This window comes from Mustela nivalis, assembly GCF_964662115.1.
Source record: "Mustela nivalis genome assembly, chromosome: 6".
In the NCBI taxonomy this organism is placed as follows: domain Eukaryota; kingdom Metazoa; phylum Chordata; class Mammalia; order Carnivora; family Mustelidae; genus Mustela; species Mustela nivalis.
In genome coordinates, this window is record NC_139025.1 from 50,573,739 (window position 1) to 50,591,563 (window position 17,825).

Below are 17,825 nucleotides of genomic sequence, written 5' to 3' on the forward strand. Positions count from 1 at the left end.
AGAATGTATCTCTAATAAGTGGGCAAACCAGAATTTCACTTGTGAGTTAGGCTTCAAAGTAATTTCTCTTAATATGGTCTATTTTATTCCATCTATATCCTCTATGGAGCCAGTAATTCCACTGAGATCAGTGTGCTGGTTATAGCAACCCCTTTACCAATCCCCACCTCAGAGATTCCCCTGGGATTCCTGTGGGATGAGAGTGGAATCAGAGCTCCCAACAAGTAACCCACAACACTGAGGAAGCTGAATGTTTACCCTTGGCTCTCTTTACCCACTAGAGTACCTGTAAGCTTAGAGAAGACCTCAGCCTGGGGAAGGGGCAATGTGGTCAAGTGTAACTACTCCTCTTACCTTTTTTTTTTTCTTTTCTAAAAAGATTTTATTTATTTGAGAGAGACAGCATAAGCAGGGATGGGGGCAAAAGGAGAGGGACAAGCAAACTCCCTGCTGAGCAGGGAGCCTGATAATGGGGCAGCACAGAGTGACCCTGGTGGTACCAGAGGCAACATAGGGTTCAATCTCATGACCCTGAGATCATGACCTGGGCCAAAGTCAGATGCTGAACTGCCTGAGCCACCCAGGAACCCCCCCCCCCCCCACACACACACCTTTCTAATATAGTCTGCCTTGGTTTCTATGTACCAGGAAGGTGCTTCAGCCTCATCCCCAGGTTCTAGGATTCTCTCAGTGGTATCCATGAAGAGTTGTTCCTTGTTCTCCACCTAAAGGGGAGCCAATTCAGGAAAGAGCTATGTCTCCCACCAACTTGATGATATCACTGATTTCTGAACCAGTTGTTCTGAAGTCTAATTTCTCTCTGAGTGTCTTTAGTATCACTCTGTTCCTCCCTTCATTTATGGCCAAAAAAATAAATAAAAATACCTTTTTTGTTTCCAGGAACCCTCAGAGTTAATAGTTGTATGGTAAAAAAAAAAAAAAAAAAAAAAATTCTTGACTAAATTCTAGATTATCTTGCCTTCTAAAAAATCAGTTGCCATGAATGTATTCATACATGAACAGTGCAGCAAAGAATAGAAGCAAGATTAAGAATTTTAAGTTCAGGGGCACCTGGGCGGCTCAGTGGGTTAAAACCTCTGCCTTCGACTCAGGTCCTGATTCCTGGGATCGAGCCCCGCATCAGGCTCTCTGCTCATAGGGAGCCTACTTCCTCCTCTCTCTCTGCCTGCCTCCCTGCCTACTTGTGATCTCTGTCTGTCAAATAAATAAATCTTAAAAAAAAAAAAAAAGAATTGTAAGTTCATGTTTTAGTGATGGAGCTTGAACATAAACAAAACAAAAATCATATAACCTTAAATGATGCTGGTACAGAAAAAAAGAGATAGTTATTGAATTAATTCAAGCATCTTAGAGAAAAATATTGGAGAGAAATCTCCAAATGCAGAGCACTTCTTACCATTTCTAAAATCACCATAACGTGATTTTAGACACAATTCCAAAATTCATTCTAATATCTTACTGTTTTGAAATAAGGACTATCATCGAATTTTTATTGGATTTTGTTTAAATAAGATATAATTATCAATTAATAGCATATGTTTATAGTACATACTCAGCATGTTATTAATTCAAAAGTATAATCCTTCTAATTCCTATGATGATTAGTGCTATATTTGTCTTAATAATGTTACTTCTTATGTTTTTCTTAAGTGAAAACAACTTGACATTTTAGACATGAAGGAATACTTGCTCTTAGAAAATAACTCTTTCCTTAAAATATAATTAATTTAATATTAATACACAAAGATTTATATCATTATAATCTTTAATGAAAATAAGTATTTATTAAAGGCCTGTCATGTGCCAGATATTTTGCTAATTAGGACTCTGAGATCATGACCTGAGTCGAAATCAAAAATCAGACATAAGAGTCAGACTGAGCTACCAGGCGCCCATCATGTGAGCTGTGTTTTGAAGTTTTAAAAGATTTCAAAAGGAGAGAGCATGGGGATGAAGTAGACAAAACAGCTTAATTACAAGGACATTAAGGGCACATTCAGCCTAACCCAACTCCCCTTCTTCTGGGGTTTATGGTGTACTAAGTGGAGCAGCGGAAAGTAAGCCACGAACCACAGTGTGGTGACAAACCACCTAGATTCTTGAATGCTAGCCAAGGAGGTTAGGTTTCCTTGTTGAAACCTTGTTAGGTTTCCAGTTGAAAAACTGAGAGTTTCTGCTTTAGAAAAATGTGTAACATCATCAGTGTGTGGAATAAATTGAGGACAGGAGAAAACTAGCAGCAGAGAGACCAGTGAGAAAGCCGCAATAAGCTCTTGAATTCTTATAATGTCTTTGTGAATGTAAAGTAAGGGAAATGTGTAAGAAACATTGATATGGCCTGTTCAAAGAGCACCTAGGGACTGTATGGAATAGGCCAGCAAATTCCCTCTCAGTGAAGAAGTTGATTATTTGACTAGATGACTTTCTCCTTTTCACTGGAGAACCTTGATGAGTAATTAGTTTGTATTTATTAAGGCAAGAATGAAGGAAAGCCGAATAAATAGAGAGCCAAGTTCTGGGAATAAAAGAGTTTCAAGTAAAGGGGCAGGTATTACAAAGGATGACTGTAATGGACTTGACCCAAGCACTGAAGAACTCCCTTGAAGTGAGGCAAAGATGTTGCTGTAGGAGGACCTATGAATTCACAAGTACCCACTCGCCCTCGGGCACTTGAGCTCAGCAGCTTGGCTGTTGCCATTCAGACTCTCAGTATTTCCGCAGGACCACTGCCTCATTTCTTTTTTCTTTCTTTCTTTTCTTTTTTTTTTTTTAAGATTTTATTTATTTATTTGACAGAAAGTGAGAGCACAAGTAGGGAGAGCAGCAGGCAGAGGGACAGGGAGAAGCAGGCTTCCCACCCAGCAGGGAGTTCGATGAGGGGGTTGATCCCAGGACCCTGGGATCATGACCTGAGCTGAAGGCAGCCACTTAAAGGACTGAGCCACCCAGGCACCCCAGCACTCCAGCCCCTCACTTCTTGACAAGAGTTGTGACCCTGAGTCCACATGCCTTGCAGGAGCCCCAGTACGGGCTTCAGTACTGGATGTCTGCTCTCAACACCTATCTAAAGTTATTTTTCTGGACATCCATCATCTTCCAGCTCTGAAGGAGTTGGGGTTCTCATGATACTAGCAGATAAGGAGGTGAAGTCTGGCTCTCGGCAAGTCTTACTAAGATGCTCTGATAAGAGCAAACCCACAATCTTTAAAACACAGAGAGCAGATAAAAATAGTCTTTAGTATGGTTAACAAACAAGTGCTTTCTTGGCATTCAGACAAGTTTTTATTTCTAAGGAGGGGAGTATGCTTCAGGAGCTTAAAAACCTACTTTAAGAAAAAAACCCACCAAGCTGTAGAGCTATTGTTTATTTTCCTATGCAAATGTTTAAAATCATCCAGAATTTTAATGTTTATGGAAAATTTGTTCTAGTTTCTTTATATTCATTGTAATATGATGTATGCAGCTGTTTATTTATTAGAGATAGTTGGTTTATGATCAGTTTGGAAATAAATATAGTGAAAAACCATAGTTTTAACAACAATAACAAAAAAAGAATATAACATATAAATTAAATTTATGATGAATGCATACTATGGTTTCTTTTTTAAGTAACTTATTTAATTAGTTGTTCATAATACCAAGAGTATTTAACTTCCCTTTATTATGGAAATAGATTGAGGATATTTTCCATAATTTTGTAAATACTTAACTTCTTATTTTTTCTTCCAGTTATTACTTTTTTATTTATTTTTAATCCATGGTTTAAGTTTTACATACAATGTTATATCAGTTTCATGTGTGCAACATAGTGATTCAACAATTCTATCCACTACTCAGTGTTCATCACAAGTGTAGTTACTATCTGCCACCATACCATGTTATTACAATATTATTGACTATATTCCCTATACTGTACTTTTTAAAAAGATTTTATTTATTTGTTTGAGAGAGAGAGTGAGTAAGAGAGAGTACAAGTAGCGGGAGAGACAGAGGAAGAGAGAAACAGACTGCTGCGCAGGGAGCCCGATGTAGGGCTCTATCCCCGAGATCATGACCTAAGCCAAGGCAGATGTTTAACTGATAGAGCCACCCAGTGCTCCTATACTGTACTTTTTGTCTCTGTGATTTATTTTATAATAATAAGTTTGTACTTCTTAATCCCCTTTATCTATTTTGCCTACTCCTTAGTCCCTTAACTTCTTATTCTTAAAAGTCTGACTATTCCCAATTGAGTTATTGTTCAAATACAGTTTAGAATTCAAACCCTTATATCTTAAAAAAATACAGATGTAGTGAAAAGAAGAGCCATCTGTACCCCAATGTTCATAGCAACATTGGCTACAGTCACCAAACTGTAGAAAGAACCAAGATGCTCTTCAACGGATGAATGGATAAAGAAGATACGGTCCATATATACTATAGAGTATTATGCCTCCATCAGAAAGGATGAATACCCAACTTTTGTATCAACATGGACAGGACTAGAAGAGATTACGCTAAGTGAAATAAGTCAAGCAGAGAGAGTCAATTATCATATGGTTTTGCTTATTTGTGGAGCATAAGGAATAACATGGAAGACATGGTGAAATGGAGATGAGTAGTGAGTTGGGGGAAACTGGTGAGGGGGACATGAACCATGAGAGACTGTGGACTCTGAGAAACAAACTGAGGGTTTTGGAGGGAAGGGTGGTGGGGGGTTGGGTGAGCCTGGTGGTGGGTATTATGGAGCTCACATATTGCATGGAGCACTGGGTGTGGTGCATAAACAATGAATTGGGGGCGCCTGGGTGGCTCGGTGGGTTAAAGCCTCTGCCTTCGGCTCAGGTCATGATCCCAGGGTCCTGGGATCGAGCCCCGCATCTAGCTCTCTGCTCAGTGGGGAGCCTGCTTCCTCCTCTCTCTCTGCCTGCTTCTCTGTGATCTTTGTCTGTCAAATAAATTAAAATCTTTAAAAAATAAAAATAAATAAACAATCAATTCTGGAACACTGAAAATAAATTAAAAAAAAAAGAAAAAATAGTTGTAATAATATTTTACTATTATCACCATTATCAAATTTAATTGCAGATATTAAAACAGATGAAAATAACATGTCTCAAATGATCACTTGAGTCAAAAAGCAGTCCCTCATTTGAAAAGAAAGATCAAAGCAAAGGTTTCTACCCACCAAAAGGGATATGTTTGCTTAAATGATAGAAATGAAAGAACAATAATTTTTACACTGATTTTCATTCATCATTCTCAAATTTATAGGAATTTGAGAGTGGAAAATGGAAAATAAAAATTGTATGTAGACATAAAAAAAAAGAATAGTTTTCCTAAAAAAGATTAATATAACTTACAGTAAAACCTATAATTTTCTTCAGAATCTTACACATCATATAAACATCCATACCTAATTAAAAACCTAAAAATAAGGTGATTTCTGAAGACCAGTATACAAAAGCAAAACAAAAAAATACTTCATATTTTGTATTTCTCATTCCCCAGTGACATATTTTAGGACACTAGGCTATATATAAAAGAATTTTATAAACATACATAATTTAGCTCACTAAAATTCTTTGACTCCTTAAATGGATCATATTATTACATAAAGGAGAGATCTTCAATATGGCATTTTTCAGGGGTAAGTGTTTATTTCCATATCCTAATATAAGTATTCTGGGAAAATCCATCTATTAATTCAACTTTTTCAAAATGTCCTTGTATGAGTTTGTCTAATGTATGAGACTTATGTGATGTCACTTTCTAGAAATAAGCTAGGAAGGAAAAAGTAATATATGATTTGATTTTTAAGAGAAAAAATTAGAAAAAAGTTCAATAATGATGTTTAAAAATAGCATAATGTGGCCACTAATAACATATCTTACAAATCAAGAGAAGATAAAATAGAAAAGGAAGTTAATACTTAGGAAATGCAAGAAAATTAAAAAGTCAAATACTTGAAACAAAATGATAGAAGACCAAGAACAGTTACACCAATGAATGTAAATATGTCCTTTTTAAAAAAGAAAAGCTCTCAGATTGATCTTAATACTCAAGTTGCACACATTATTTAAGAGGCAAACCTGAACACTACAGAGTTGTTTTTTTTTAAGATTTTATTTATTTATTTATTTGAGAGACACAGAGAGAGAGAGAGCAAGCAGGCACAAGTGGGGGTAAGGGGAGGATCAGGGAGAGAGAGAGAGAAGATCAGAAGCAGACTCCCTGCTGAGCAGGGAGCAGGAAACAGGGCTCCACATGGGGCTCCATCAAATGACGCTGGGATCATGACTGAACTGAAGTCAGAAATTTAACCAACTGAGCTACCCAGTGCCCAAGTACAGAATTATATCACTATGAAACAAGTGTAAATGAAAATCTGATAAAATATCTAATAGCTAATAAAAAGGAATTCATTGAATTATATCACCATAAGATATACTGATTAAAATCATGTCATTGAAGTAGATGTACATTTACAGGAAAATGCCCAAAATATAATGAGTTTAAAAAAAATCCTGTTATATATTATGCTATGTAGAAAGAGTTTAACTATAATATATATCAACATATTTCCAGATACTACAGATAGCTCAATATGTAGAGAGATAGGAATGTAAATATTATATGTTTTATAATAAGGAAAACAATAATATTAATGGTGATCATATCTGAATCATTTAGTAGTAGTCTTCCTCAAAGTTTTGGTAATTTCCAAATTATGCTTCCCACCAAATTTTGCTTTTATAACAGCCTAAAATGTGAGGAAGATACAACACAAGTTTTCTTTGTTTCTTTAAAAAGGAAAAAAAAAAACCCTAATCCTTAATAAAGAATTACACTATCTCTTGGACTCAAAATTTAGTGACACTACTTTGCTTTGTAGAAAAACATTAGCTAGGGCCACCTGTGTGGCTCAGCCAGTTAAGGGACTGCCTTAGGCTCAGGTCATGATTCCAGCATCCTGGGATCAAGCCAGCTTTGTCATGCTCCCTGCTCTGCAGGAAGTCGGCTTCTCCCTCTTACCCTCCCCTCACCCTGCTCATGCTTCCTCTAGCAAATGAATAAATAAAATCTTTTAAAAAGAGATAGAAAAGGAAAAATATTAGCTAATGCTTAAAACAATTAGAAAGAAAGAAATCACATGTTATTTTGCCCACATTTTTATTTATTAATATTCAGGAATATTATGGAATAGATTCCATAATATAAGCCATATTTTCTATTAGTGAGCTTAATATTTCTACTATTACTGGTCCCCATCTATACAGATAACTGATAGATTCTTTGTTTCAAATTTACTACTTATAACACTCAAAATTTTTTCTGTGGAAAAACATAGGATTTCAGTCTAAAAAGATCAAATTTAATTATGATAGTTTGTTAAAAATATCATATATTGATTAAAGGATAATTTTGCAATGTATTATAGTTTAGACTGTACCAATAGTTTGAAAATCAATAGAGTTATTTTCATCCATAAATATCACTTTAAATCAGAGTTTCTCAATACTGACACTACTGACATTATGGACTGAAAAATTCTTTGTCATGGGGTGCTGAGTTAAGGATAGAGTGATAAGTGAAAAGGGTTTCTTATACATAAAAGATTGTGGAAGGAGGATTTGAGAGGCAGTGATTCATATCATTTACTGAACTATGTAAGAGTTTCAAGGTCTCTAGAATTCTTACAACCATGCTAGGGTTGTAAGGGACTGATTTAGGGGACTGAATTTGCCATGAAGATGGCTTCTGATTCCAGACAGGGCTTCCATCTGAAAGATCACAATGAAAGCCTGGTAATAGTAGAGTGTCATATACAAAGTATATTATAATAGAGACTATCTCTTTCAAAATTGCCTAGAGTGCAGGTAACAGTCATACATAAACATCAATGTTTGAGAACCATTACTTTAGAGTTTCCTAAGGTCTAAGCCTCTTTCTTAAGCATGCCAAGGAGCTCCAATTTTATCCATTTGTCCTAAAATAATTTTAGAAGGCTTCGGAACACATAACAGGACCACTAAATAGATTTGGAGATGAACCTCATGAAAAAAATACAGTTCACACTAATTCGTGTGTATTTATTTTACTGCAACATCAGTCCGTTCAATGATGTTTTGGTGTTATTTTGAAAGATCTAGGATTCAGAGCACCAAACAGCCTATCAGTGGTCCTGAATTTTAACTATGGAAACCTACCTCCAAAATAAAAAGTTACTCTATGCCTACTTAACATTTGTACCAGAGAACAATCACTGCAAATGAAAACAATTTATAACAAAGTCTGGTAATATGAGACCTCCTGATAGTTCACCATCTCTCTATATCTACCAAAAGTAAAGTCTCCTTTAGAGCAGCACCATTACAAAAAGTAGGCCCAGATAAGTTGGGAGGAATCACAACACCTCTTTTGAGCATCTAAATTCCTTTTGAGTCTTTTCTTTTTAGAGATTACAGAAAACTAATGTAGGCTTTTGGGTCCTTCATATCAGCTCTAAATATCCAATGTAAATAAGAAGACATTGATAGATAAAAGAATAAAATGTTTTTCAGTGTGTATAAAAATGGGCAGCACAGAAAAGTTGGCTATTTATCCCAGATAAAAAATACTTGGGTGGATCTTTTAGTTGATTTTCCCTACATTTGCTAAGTAGGTCACTGCTTTTTTTAAAAAATGGGCTGGTTGCTGTGATGGTTAATTTTATGTGTCAATGTGGCTAGGCTAACAGTACCCAATCATCTAGTCAAACACTATCTAGTTGTTGCTGTGAAGACATTTTGTAGATTTGGTTAACATCTACAATCAGTCAACATTAGTAGAAGAGATTATCCTCAATAATGCAGAAAAGTTTCACCCAATCAGTTGCAAGTCTTAAAAATTGAGGTTTCTTTGAGAAGAAGAGATTCTTCCTCAATACTGTTCTATCAGTTCCTGCCTTAGTTTCCAGCCTGCCCAAATGCCTCTACACATTGAACTGGCCAGCCTCCACTCCTCACAACCCCACAATTATATAGCCAATTATCTTTCTCCCTCTGTGTTTGTATGTCTACGTCTGTGTCTGTGTCTCTGCACATCTGTGTGTGACACCTAGTGATTCTGTAATTCTGGAGTACCCTGACTGATACAGAATTTGCTCCCAAGAGCAGTGTTTCTAGAACAGAATTTTATAAATGAATTTTTCCTAATTTGTTCTGTGAACTCTGAAACTGGTTCTCATTCTGATTAAACTGAAAGGTACTAATGACTATGCTCCCAGTGGTAAAGAGAGCACTGATTAGATAGAGGCAGATGGAGAGTTATAGGGATATATCCTATTCATTCTGTTTTTCTGGAGAACTCTGACTTGATGCAGTGGCCTAATATCAAGATTGCAATCAAGTTTTGTTGGGATGGAAAATGGATAAAATGATGCAGGCAGACCCAGTTGCCTTTGATCGACCTTCCACATCCTCCTCCAGACTATAATCTGAGATACTAAAATGCTGTGGTAAAATCCTTACAGGAAAGAAGTTTCAGAGAAGATCAATGAGGAAATTCCATTAAAGACAGTATCACATGAATTATCAAAAATGGAAGTATACCATTCTCTTCCAGACTCTCCCCACCTAATATGCTTTCCTCATTCACCATCTTCAATTCCAAATTTATGCAGAAATGCACCAACCAGAGATCAAACTTTAACTCATCTTTGCTCCTTTGCTCAAAGGAATATAATCTAACCAGAAAAACTGAGACCTCTGAAGAATAAAACATCTACAGAAGAAAGACAACAAACTGAGCAAAAACGAAAGGTGAAGAAAATCAATGAACGAGTAAAAATACGAAGTTAAAATAAGTAAACAAAATATCCTCAAAGAGATCAGAAAAGTTATAACAACATGAAACAAGGTCAGATCTTTGTAAAAAGGGATAAAATATTATATATAAAACACATAATAGCTGAAATGTAAATATCAAATATGAATTTGGTAGCAGAAAAAGCAAGTTACTAAGTTAAAGATAGGGTCAAGAAATTCTAGTGACTATCAGAAATAGTTAAAGATAAATAATATTTTAAAAAGGGTTAAGGATATAAATGGTAGAAGTATAAGAAGAAAAAACATAAAAGAGAAAATATTTGAAATAATAAAAACTGGTAATTTCTAAGAATTAAAGAAAGATTTAAACTTCAAAAAGATTCTCATACACATTCACAAATCTAAATAAATTATAATGAAATTCAGAAATATCTAAAGTAACATGACAGTTCTCCAGGTTCCCAGAGAGAGTGGATGTGCCTTAAAACAACCATCAGATTGACATAGCAAATAATTGACACTGTCAGCAAGAAAACAGTGTTACATTATTTTCAAATTACTGGAGACAAATAACTCAAATAAATTAATGCCATAATTTTATACTAGCAAATTCTCATTTAAAGAAACACAGAAAATAAAAATGTTTTCTAACACAGTCTCAAGTTTTTAAAATAAAAGAACATACTTGAAATTCTACATGGAGGAAATAGTCATGAGGGACAGAAATAAATCCAAGAGGATTTTAATACATAAATGGTATGTAAGGATGAGTAATTAACTTACTGAACTGACTATCTATATACAGTAAACAAAAAATATTCAAAAGAACACATACCTAAACGCAAAATAATACCAAATGTATGGTTTTGGATATTGGGATAGAGAATGAGCAATCAGAAAATAAAATAAATTCATGCTAGGTATATAGAGAAGGCCTCTGACTTCTATAGGGTAGGCCTCTGACTCTTGGTTTAGGCTCAGGTCATAATCTCATGGGTCCTGGGATGGAGTCCTACTTTGAGCTCCACACTCTTCAGGGAGTCTGTCTGGGATGCTTGCTCTCTGCTCCTCCCCCACATGCATGCGTGCGTGCTCGGTCTCTCTCTCTCTCTCTCCCCCTCTCTTTAACATAAATAAATCTTTTTTAAAAAATCTTGATACTAAAGGAATGGAGGAAGACATGCAAGGAGAAATGAACCAAAGGAAGTCAAAGGTAGAAGTTTTACTATTAAACCATCATAAAAAGACCTATAATATAAAGAATCCTTAAATACAAAGCTTCTGTAAATAAACAGTGGAGAAACTTTTGGGACCTTCACTTTTGTAAACTGTAACAATTTTCTTACAGGCCACAAAAATCATGAATCATTAAAGTAAAAAGAGTATATTAGGAATTTTTATATTCAGAGTATATAAAGAATTCTTGCATTTCTCTCATAAAGAGACAAATCCAATCAAAATACATGGGGCAAAATCTTTAATGGACTTTTCAAAAAAGAATATATAAAAATATCCAGTAAGCACATGAAGTACGTGCAACATCATTAGAAATCAGGGAAATCAATTAAAACACAGAGATGTTACTTCAGTTCTAGTAAAATGAATAAAATTAAAAAGATTGACAACACCAACTGTTGGCAAGGATTTGGAGCAACCAGACTTTTAAACCACTATAATCCATACAACTTTGTAGAACTTCAGCAGCCAAACACCTATTGTATGACCAAGCAGCTTCACTCCCGGATACTTATACAAGAGAAAAGAACGCATGAATCAGAAGACCTCAAAAGGATGTTAACAGCAGCCTTATTCACATTTCTGCTAACTGAAAGCGACCAAATAAATGTCAACAGGAGAACGGATAAGTAAATTGTAGCATATACATTTAATAGATAATAAAGGTGGCAAATTACTACTTCATGCAGCAAAATAGATGATTCTCAAAAATATTATCTGAGTAATAAGACAGATATATTAATGAACTGTGTGATATCCCTTTGTGTGTCAGCTGCCTCAAGTGACAATTCCCAATAAGGCAGAAGCAACTTCATCAGACAGGGAGCAGTTGCCTCTGTTGGCAAGAAAGGCTCACCAGACTTTGGACTGCAGATACTAAGAAATATCTGAATCCACGGAACCTTCTCAGTTCACTTCGTACAGTCCTGCTCTTTTTCCATAGACACCCTAAACTTAAATAAGACATTTAGGGAGGCTATGAATTCAACTTCCTTTGGAATTCAGCAACCCAGAGGATTAGACTCTTGTTTCTGGTGCTTCATGTTAACATAAGCCTTCAAGGGTAAGATTCTATCACCAGGGATAGAAAATTTCTCATCTTGATAATTCAATGAGAAGAAATTTTTAAAGCTTTAAGCTTGTCATTTTTTTTCCTAAGTCTTCTAAAGGAGCTAAAAATATCCAGCCTATCCAACACACAGTCTTCATATTACTTAACAAACTCTTAATTCAAGATGATTCCAAACAGTAATATAAGTAAGTCATTCATAGCTGTGTACCATAGACAACCATTGGATCACTCTCTGATCTTAAATTCCAGAATCTAGAAGGATATTTACTATTGCAAAATCCTACCAGATTGGTTTAGCCATCTCAGCCCTCTATTTTCTTGAGACTTTCTGACCTCCAACATCTCCAGGTAATGTTTACTCTATGAGTCTGCTTTTAGTACAAGAAAGAAGATCCATTTTAAGCTATTTAAACAAAAAGGGATTTATTTCAGGGTATTAAGTAGCTTAGAACATTTTTGGAAGGGCTGATGAGAACTGAGTATGAGCTGGTAGGAGTGAGCCAAAAGCCACCTCAAAGAATTAGACCTCCAAATGCTACTTTAGCCAAGATCGGGTGGCTGCCTGTCAAACTGGAAAACGGCCATAATATACCCTCTGCTACGAAGTGCGTTTCCATTACACAAACTAGCTTATATGTGAGTGTTAAATTAGGTAATAAGAAAAGTATAGTATAAACATTGCATTGGTTTATAAGTGTTTTTCCCAGTTTATTAATCTTTCATACCAAATAACATCTGAAGGCCAAGTACACTAATACAGTCTGGTGCAGCAAACACCAATAGGTGGCACTCTCTCCCTGAACATACTGTTCACCCCACCTTCTTTCTCATGGGCTCAGTTTGCCAGGTGTTCTTGGAAGGCCTTAACGTATAATTTTCTCTTGTCTCTGTGTATGTTGCCCTGACTTCAATAACATAGCATAACACAAAGAATCTGAGGAACACATAGTCACCTATCAGAAAATTCTGTTCAATAGCCTCTGTCAGAAGCCATGTTATTAAAATGAATGTCATTAGACCTGTCATTCTATTCATTTTTTTCAATGACACTTCTGATTGCTGGAACCTGAATCATGTTCAGAGCCAAAGTCATTTTAGCTTTTTTTTTTTTTTCCTCCCCCCACATACTAGAAAGCAGGGGAATGGTACTGAACCAACCAACCTAAAATATCTATCAAAGAGGTGGCTGTTGCCAGCTGGAACCAAAGAAATACAGAAAGTCATAAGGAAATAACTTACTGCCCCCTCCCCCCAAAAATCCACTAAAATCTTCACAATAAAATGAGCAGGAAAATCTGCATTTGCCTCACTAAAGAATCTGATGCCATATTACTACCATATTGGTTATTTTTAAATGTTTTCTGGCCTCTTCCCTCTCCACAGCTTCCTTCAATCCTGAAAGAGCCCTTAACTCCAACAAACAAACAAAGGTAGTTAGCAAGTAAGAGAAACTGGGCAAGAAAGAGAGATGTCAAACCAACTCCTTATATTGCAGACTTCTAAGTTCAAGGTGAGGTTTCTCTACTAAGGAAGGAGAATATTTCAATTATATAAAGAGTTAAGTTTGCTCATGTTAACCAAAAGAAGTGTGGGATATATCTGTTACTTCAACCAGAGCCAGGAGAAAGGTTTCTACATGTGGAAATCAGAAGACCTAGAGTGAGGGGAAAACATATCTTTTGCTTATACCCTAATGTTTACATCTCATTCAATAAATGTCTTAACTTACCTTAGATGATATTTATCTTAATGAAAGAGTGTTTTCGATTCTTCATTTTTCTATAATACAATTATGCCACCATGGCCTTGATATAGCTTCCTTATGGGTAAAGTTTACTTGCCTTCATCTTGACATTGGACTTGAGCTGGAATTTCTTTGGTCAATGGGATGTTAGTAGAAGATATATAACTAGAGACTTGAAATGTGGTTGTGGAGTTTGGCTACCTTCCTAACACTGGTGATGAACCATGAGGAAAATGCCTTTAGCAACCCATTTTCTTTCAAGCAGGTCACAGAACAGGATACACAGTGATAGCCACATGCACTGGGTAATTGCTGGAGCCAGAAGATTGAGCATCATGAGGAACAGACCTGAACCCAGTCTGTCTGGAGTTGGGATCCTGAAGCCTAGCTTCTGGTATATAGCCCTACCCAGACACAATGTTGTCAATCCATGACTCATGCATATGAAAATTATTTTTTCTATCTTTAAACCATGGAGTAGTTTGTTATATAGCATTACTGTAATAATAGCTGACTGATACACATCAGTATTTCAATTAAATAATTTCATTTCTCACCATAATACATTGTTATGACTCATCTACTTTATAAAATTAACATAATGTATTTGGGTAAGGAGCTGATGTTAAAATCACTGTGAGAGAAATAATTAAAAAATAACTTTTCATAAGTAAAAATGAGAGTAAGATTTTAGCACAACTGACAATATATTTTCTAACCTTGCACAAATTTTTCTTGCTTGTGCAGAGTATCTCCTTTTTGTTAGTTTGAAGACCAAGTGTAAATGTCTTCACAAATAGAAAAATAACTGAACTAATAGCAGTAAATTTATAGGGGGATTTGTTGTTTACTGGGATGAATATTACCAAAAACAGTCTTTAACTAGAACTCATATTACTTATGCCAATCATCAAAAATATTTATGAAATAAAAATATATACAAATTTCACATATAAGCTAAATTTCCTATTTTTTTGATCTGTTATTACAATGCTGAGACATTCTTATTTTAATAATCATTCCTTTTTCAGAGATAGGAAGACTGAGGTCAAATTTTTTGCTAAAAAAGGTTAGTAAACAAAGTTTGTTTACTACTTGAATCAAATATGCTCTTAATATGTTTAATAGATAAAATTGAAAACATTTAAAGATTTTTAAACTGTTAATATTATATTCCCCTCACCACTTTAAAACTAGCTATTTCAGCACTTCCTAAACATCAGTACTCCACATGTGTCAAGGTGATGATGGGTAAAATATATCCTGAAATTTCTATCAAAGAAGTTCTTAGAAAAATCCTTCAACATAATAATACAATGGCTATCTTTTTTTTTTAACATATAATGCATTATTTATTTCAGGGGTACAGTTCTATAAATCATCAGTCTTACACAATTCACAGCGCTCACCATAGCACATACCCTCCCCAATGTCCATCACCCAGCCACCCTATCCTCCCCTCCCCACCCCTCCAGCAACCCTCAGTTTGTTTCCAGAGATCAAGAGTCTCTTATGGTTTGTCTCCCTCTCTGGTTTCGTCCTGGTTCAATTTTCCCACCCTTCCCCCACGACACCCCCTTCCACCTCTCAAATTCTTCATATCAGTGAGATTATATGATAATTCTTTCTCTGATTGACTTATTTCACTTAGCATAATACTCTGCAATGACTATCTTTTTAAAATAAAAAACAACAAAACAGCCTAGAAAAATTAGTTCCTTCAAGAACATGAATGTTCTTTACTGTAAAGAAAATATTTTAAGGAAATTAATGCCACTAACACCTTTACTTCTGTCAATGAAACTGACCCAGGTGATCTAAAGAGAAAAAAATATTTAACTCAGAAATTTACAAGCAAGTCATAAAGCCTAACAGGCAAATGGCTCCATATAATAAAAGCAAAGTAAGAGCAAAGGGACACAAGAATGGCAAGTTTTGTAGGACCAGTGTAACAGGTGTGTGTGATCTGAAAACAGTGAGGCCCTTTCCCTTTGAGATGTAACTGCAGCCCTGTCATGCTCTAGTACTCCACAAGGCAGTAGAATAATTGGAGCTAATATTGACTTGGACAGTTCTAGGGAGTCTCTATTTAGCAACAGCTGTATGACTAACACGAACCTAATATTGTACAACCAGATAGACAGTGAAACAGCACATGATCTTTTGGTCATGGGGCGCTTGTTAGATAAAAGCGTCTATGTTGTTCATTTGAGTGCAGCCAGCAATTGCTTATTAGATTAACAATAAAGGGCTAGAGTAGAAACTACACGACATGGGATTGTAATAATCTTCCCTTCGACCCTACACAGATGTGTTAGTGTGGAGCATCCGTCCATAGGTTAAAAGCCCATTTCTATTTCTTTGTGAAGTGGTGTATCAGTGCTTAGGATGAAAGAATTTAGGAACTAAAGGTCTGAGTGCAATTCTCCACTTAGCTACTTACTACTGATCTGACCTAAGACAAATATCAACTTCCCCAGTTGTAAAAGGAGAGAAACAATGTACTTTACTCAAGAGTGCTTTGCCATATGTCAACTAATAAGTGTTAAGCCCATAACAGACTAACTCAGATGTGGTAAGCTCTTGAATATAGTTTTTCTTCTCTTTTCATTTTCAGTGCTATCATTAATCCATTTTCTTGTGCTTTTTCTTAGTATTTGAAGTTTTTCTCACTTCATGTTTTAGACCACTTAATTAGAAGACATAGCTCATGTGCTCAGAAAAAAACACGAGATGGTCAGACATGATGACGAGGAGAGAGAGAGAAGAAGTGAATAAAGAACATCAGTGTAAGAGCTGTTAAGGTTTTTGTTGTGTTCAGATTTGCACTGATGTAGTAGTTCAACAAGTCTAGAAATCAATCCGTGCAATTCTCTCATTAAAACCCAATAAAACATGTCTTGCTCTTCCTGCCACATACAGAAGAAAACCACCATTATTGCCTGATGTAGATCAGTGGCTCTAAACTATATAACAACTATTTTCTAAAGTTCTTTTATTGCCAAAAGACATTCATAGAAAACATAACCTAAAACCACTCACTAGAATAATTCCAAAGTCACATGTTATTGATGCAAAATCGTACGTTATATTGATTCAGGAGAATCAAAGTAATGCTTTAACTGTAAAGGAAAGAAAACCTGATGTTCAGTAAAGTAATTGGCTACAATGTTGGCTATTAATGAAGTACTTACATTTTTGTACCTCCTTACAGCACAATTGGTGCAGGGAAATAGAAGAACATGGATGTGTGTGGACACTAAAATAAGGACTTTGTTAGGCTGACTAATAGTTGCTCTTTGTTGGTAAGAAAATAAATAATAATAATAATAACTAAAACTACAGACCAGTGATGTCCAATATGGTAACCAATTGCCCTGAATGGCTATGAAGCCCTTGAAATATGGGTCGGTGCTACTGAAGAACTGAATTCTAATGTTATTTATTTAAATTAAATTTACTTAAATTATACTAAAAGCTAAATCAGCATTAAGTTCCTCCATAATGTTTACATTGATTATGGGTTGAAATAATAATTGGGAGATATTATATGTTAAATATATAATTAAAATTAGATTCCCCATGTTTTTTTTTTTTTTTTTTTTTTTTTACTTCTTAAAATATGGTCACTAAGACCTTTTAAATCTATATTGCTCACATTTGTGGCTTGCATTATATTTCTATGGCACAGTGCTGCTATACAAACTGAATGGTAAACCCTTGAGGGTAGTAGCAGGATAAAATGAACAGTTAGGAAACTTCCTAATTTGTTTCAACATGTAATCTCTATAACCAAGACACAATATTTCAATAATTAATTTCTACTACCTAAATTTATTTCTGCATTATAAAAATTAAATTACATATATATAATTTTAAAACAATCTTTATTAATGAAATTCAGTGAGAACCTTGAATTTTATCTATACTATTGAAGTTCAAAGTATGTTAAAAGGAATCTCAT

At 35.2% G+C, this 17,825-nt stretch overlaps 1 long non-coding RNA gene across 1 annotated transcript in view; it reads left to right on the forward strand.

Annotated features, from left to right (window-relative positions):
- Nucleotides 1–12,404: 12,404 nt before the first annotated feature.
- The window catches only part of LOC309867016, a 49,890-nt gene continuing 44,469 nt past the window's right edge, over nt 12,405–17,825 (forward strand). Inside the window, exons 1-3 of the long non-coding RNA XR_014312927.1 lie at nt 12,405–12,465; nt 13,501–13,627; nt 16,547–16,650. This is a non-coding gene — a long non-coding RNA (uncharacterized lncRNA). The remainder of the gene's footprint in view (nt 12,466–13,500; nt 13,628–16,546; nt 16,651–17,825) is intronic.